The sequence below is a fragment of the Colossoma macropomum genome, unplaced genomic scaffold (genome assembly GCF_904425465.1).
Source record: "Colossoma macropomum unplaced genomic scaffold, Colossoma_macropomum, whole genome shotgun sequence".
NCBI classification, from domain to species: Eukaryota; Metazoa; Chordata; class Actinopteri; order Characiformes; family Serrasalmidae; genus Colossoma; species Colossoma macropomum.
This window is the reverse complement of record NW_023494807.1, coordinates 13,729,512-13,734,929: the sequence shown is the minus strand read 5'-3', so window position 1 is coordinate 13,734,929 and position 5,418 is coordinate 13,729,512. Positions and strand designations below refer to the sequence as shown.

The window sequence follows — 5,418 nt, the reverse complement described above, 5'->3', positions numbered from 1 at the left end:
GTACATACTACAAAGAGAAACCATGTCAATTACAATAATAAATACTTATTAAATTCTTGTTCCTGTAATATGTACATTGTAACAGAAATGTAAAACTGTAATGCTCCAACAGAAACAGTTTCTAGGGACTACACGATACTAAAAGGTCAAATGGAATGAGAAAAATAAATAAATAAATAAATAAAATAAACTGACCAATATTCTCACTCTCAACAGTTGCAGGTTTGTTTAAAAGCATATAGCCTTTGTAATCACAGTTGTTGACTTATGTTAGTGAGGTGTTTTTTTTTTTTTTAAATAACTAAAGCAGACTCAATACTGAATCCTCAGACAACTCTGAGAATAAAAGTTGTAGAAAATGAAATTCCTCAGGCAAACATGAAACTAGCTATGAAAATGTTCCAGACTCTTTCTTTTAAACTTGCTGCAGCTGGCTAGAGATATAGCCTAAACTTTTCCAAATACTAACTAAGGACAACATCAGCCATCAGATCAAGCAGCTCACTTTCATTCTGTACACCGTGAGGAAGGAACAGTGTCACAGAGAAAGTTGAGGAAAACGATTGCCCCTTATTTCCTGGTCAAAAAACTATATTTGAAGTCACAGGGGAAAACCAATAGGTGGTACTGCATCCGCTCCCGTAGCAAACACCAACAGGTCCTCAAATGTGTTTTATTCTGTTAAAACAGACACACACATACACCAGGAATCTACTTTTCATACTGTGGTTCAGTTTTACTGTTGTGTACATTTTGTGCACTGTATTCAAATACTGCACTGCTTATTTTTCAATTGTAAACACAGCAAAACATAGCTACCATATTGCCTTTACAGTTGTATTTAAAATAAAACAAAGTACATAACAAAGTACATTGTCAACTTCATAATGACAACAGGGTGGATTTTACCTTGCACACTGTTCAGAAGACATTCCCATGCAAACATAGTGTCCTTTTCAGCTTCCTTGTTGTTTGTCCCCTTATCACTCCAAATGACACTGAAAAGACACCGAAAGACAGCTTGTTGTCAGCAGTCCCTCTGTATGTGTAAACAGGCACTGAAATGCTTTGCAGTACCTCTCCAAAGTTTCCCAAAGTTTTCCACAAGAGTTGATCCCTTGTTTTAACTGCTCAACCCTGTTGAGACATGAATAAGCAAATAAAACCTTTCTAGTAAATTAATAAAAGAAATGGAGAAATGGATCCTTAGTGAGAATTAGATAGAAGGATGGCACCAGCTAGTCAATCACAATCTGCCCATTATTAGCAATAAGCAATGATATTAGTCAACAAATTATATCTACTATTTTATTACAGGTTGCTTTGTAATGCATAGAATACATAAAACATTCTCGGCAGAGCTGGGAACTATACCTGTGAAAGATTAAATGCTTCATAACTTGTGAAAGTATCTGTGAAATGTTATAGATTATGGCTTTATATACCCCTGGCACAGTCTGCAATCCATTCACTCAGACTGTCCTGCAAAGTTTTCCATGCCTCCTTAGTACTGCATCCTTTAATCTAAGAAGACAATAGAAGACAAGGAACAGAAACAAAAATAGACATTTAGCCTGTGTTAAATAGTACAATAATTTAGGTTGTTCATCAAAATGTTACAATCTAACGTACAATATGAGAAATATAAAGTACTACACAGTTTTTTTTCTCACAGTTCATTTCTGCAGAATATAGGGTGAGCTCTAACTTCAAAGGAGAAAACAGCACAGTGTCAGAGTGCTTGCTGAAGCTTGTCCTGCAAACACTTATCTGGCAAGATGATAATATCAAATCCTAGATCTGGAGCCTGACCAAACTGATAAAAGTTGGGATGCAACGCCTTAATGCCTGGTCCCCCATGCAACAGAGACCAGGCAATCAGCTTCCCTCCAGTATAATACTTTCCCTTATCTAGGGCTGCCCGATCATAAGAAAAAAAAAAAAAGATTGCCTGGCTGTCTCTTGAAAATGCCCAAAGTAGGCTGCACATCCTTCATTAAATGCCTACCACATAGACTTCTTGTGTCAAACAGTAAGAAAAATACATGTTGGCCCCACAGTTTATTAGAACATACCTGATACAACATTGTCAAAACCCAGTAGCTTTTAAAATAAAATTGGAAGACAATGAAGCACCAATCAGGGTTGGGTCATAAAAAGTAGCTCATTTTATACACCCCCATAGACCAGCTGAATTAATTACAAAAACTGAGAGAATGAGGCACAACTGCAATTTTGTCTGGATATCATCATCCACCCAAATATGGTGAGATCTATAAGTGTAAAGGTAAACAGCAGTACAAAAAATGTATTTCATTAGTCCAGAGAGTTTTCCTCATGATTCATGTGTCTCCTACATTAAAATGGTACAATGGTAAAATCCAGCTGGGGCTCATAAAGCCCTGCTTTGTGAAGCATTAAGTGTAGTTGTTTCAATGATGCTACACAATGCTGGTCTTTATGAAAACAAGCCATTGCCAGAAAAAACCCAGTTTCTTTGATTTTTGCTGTATATCTTGCTGTATATTCACATTATATATTAGGGGTGGGTGAAAAATCGATTCTTAGATACATCGCGATGCGGATGTGAACGATTCTGAATCGATTCACAAATGTCAAAAATCGATTTTCTAAATATTTAATTTATAACGTAATGTTGACGGAACGCAAAAGGCGGAACTTTCCTCCCATCTCCGCCAGAAAACTTTTCCTCAAAACTAGGGCAGCTTATTGTAAAATGTCTCTCAACATTCGGCTGTCTTACAAGGCTGAAGTCGCTTCTCATTCTCCAGCTTCTTGTTCGAATTTTCCCGTTCCACCTTAAATTCTGACTGAGGCGTCGAATGTAAATGCGGCACCATTTAAGGTGGAGCGAGAAAATTCAGAAGAGAAGCGACTTCATCTTTGCGACTTTTTACTGTTTGACAGTCTCTCGCTGCTGATTTAACTTCCCAGGAAACCAACTGCGTTGCTTGTAAATGCGAATAACGCATCATTGCTATGTGACCTGCAGTCTGCACGGCAATTCTCAGTCGTTGCGAAACAGGGCTTTCGTGCTATGCTGCACACCCCCAAAGTACAGTCTTAGAAGCTGGTTTAGTATTTTCTGCTTCTCACAATCAAAATAATCTGGTCTGGATGCTGGGGTCCATTGTTCTGGAACACCATTAGCTTCTTTGTTTGATGTGTCTATTTACTTTTCTCGGTAAGGGCTTCTTGAGAGTTACACAACCTTTCAGACCTGTGAATTTTTTCAGAACTAAAGCAGGAGTGGAGCTTGATTTTCTCCTTTCTCTGAAAGATGAAAGCTTGAAGTATTGTTAATCAGATGGGGATAGTTTTTGTTGTTGGGAGAGTCCCAGAAAGTACTATTTTCCTTTTTATTTTTAATTTATTTATTAACTTTCTTATATCTAATCTTCTCAGAAATAAGACATCCTCGCTGACTTTTGCACAAGACTGTATAACAAATGTTTAAATACTCATAAAATTATTATTACATTCCAGTTTGACTCAAGTACAAGACTTAATATCAGTATCATTATAAATAGACAACGTAACTCACAACTGAAATTTTTTTTGTAGGCCCGCCGTAATCATGAGCCATCTCACCTACAAATTCAATCTGTGGATGTTTATGCCAGTCAAAGTAGCCCTTGTTTAGAGCTGTGATAGTGCTGTGTAGAATTTGCCTCTTTCTTACCACAACCGTCAAAATAGAATGCTCACTGATGTTTTCCCTCTTGAAGTCTCTAATGATATCAGCAGGGTTGTGCATTTCCTTTGAACAAGAAAAAAACAGCCATAAAAATAGTAATCATATAGATTACAATGTTACTTTCAGTTTTTCAGCTGTTATCCTAGCACGCAATCCTACATTGAGCAAATAGCGAAATTTTTCACTCACAGCATCTGGGTGTCCTTATTTGGTTTACTGTCAGGTAATATGTCACTATACTTACAAACAAAAAACAACAAAAAATATATGTTGCTATATGTGGATCTCCATCCATTTACAAACATGGTGTGCCAAAAAAAACATGGTGCTCCATTTACAGTTTGCAGAAACATTTCCCCTGTGGTCCAGTTAGACATAGGCTACAGCATCAGCTGGAGACATAAATCTTCTGACATCGCTCTGCGAATGACCACCATTGTTTATATTTTTTAGAGCTCTCTAAAGAAAGATAAGTGAAAAAAAGTTACTGGTGTCTGGTGAAATGTTTCACCCACTAAACACTAAAACAATGAAATTCAATGTTAAATTCAAGATAAACAGAGTGCACTAACTTTAGTGACAGTTCATGAAGGACAATGATATGTCTTCTCTGGCTTGAACGAAAGTAAGTAAAATGGTAGCAGATTAGTAAACATTTCAGAATCCGATTGCTATGAACTGGCTATAGGACAGTTCTCTTGCTGCTGCTGGCAAGCCCCTCATATCTGGATGAAAAAGTTTTTAAATAACAAATTATGTTATTAATTAAGTCTACAATATAAAACCAAGGCAGACCTGCTGCACATTTACTGATATAGTAATTAAACCCAGGTGTAAATATGATTTGGTATAATTGCTTTCATGTCTTGTACTCACACTTACAGGAGAACTTGTCTGGGGACAATGCTCTGTGTGTCTCCCACAGAAAGAGAGGCCTGGTTGGGATGGACCAAAAACATACATACATCATCTAAACCGCTTATCCTTCCGGGTCGCGGTGGGGTGCTGGAGCCTATCCCAGCTGTCATTGGGCAGAAGGCAGGATACACCCTGGACAGGTTGCCAGTCCATCGCAGGGCAGACAGACAGACATACACATTCACACACACACCCCTAGGGGCAGTTTAACACGTCCAATTGGCCTGACTGCATGTTTTTGGACTGTAGGAGGAAACCCACGCAGACACAGGGAGAACATGCAAACTCCACACAGAAACGACCCTGGCCGGGAATTGAACCCAGGCCATTCTTGCTGTGAGGCGACAGCGCTCCCCACTGCGCCACCGTGCCGCCGGACCAAAAACAAACAAACAAAAATCACACACACACATGCACAGTCACAGAAAAAAAAAATCTATGTAGGCTAAAATAACAACCAAATGTACTTACTATCAACCAACATATCTAACAGTAACTTACAATAGGTGTGTGGTCGAAAAAATAACACTGCAATCTGATAATGGGTAATACCTGATCTGATTAGTTGTTACATCTTGAACCGGCTGATTAGTTTTGTAGAACACCTGTTTCACAGGATTACTTGTTAATTTTTTAAGGTATTGCTATAAATAATTTAAGATGTTGGTAAAAAGAAAATATGTAGCTAACATAAGTAGTCATCTTTCATCCTACATCACGGCATTCATAAATTTATCAATTTCTGTCAACTACAGTATTTCCATAATTTCTTAAAATGATGT

General features: G+C 37.7%; 1 long non-coding RNA gene across 1 annotated transcript; it reads right to left on the bottom strand.

The window, feature by feature from the left end:
• Positions 1 to 373: 373 nt before the first annotated feature.
• Positions 374 to 1,138, bottom strand: LOC118797308. Its single transcript, XR_005005931.1, has 3 exons — positions 1,078 to 1,138; positions 910 to 998; positions 374 to 678 (listed from the first exon to the last, which is right to left on the bottom strand). It is a non-coding gene; the product is annotated as an uncharacterized LOC118797308 (long non-coding RNA).
• Between the last annotated feature and the right edge of the window lie 4,280 nt (positions 1,139 to 5,418).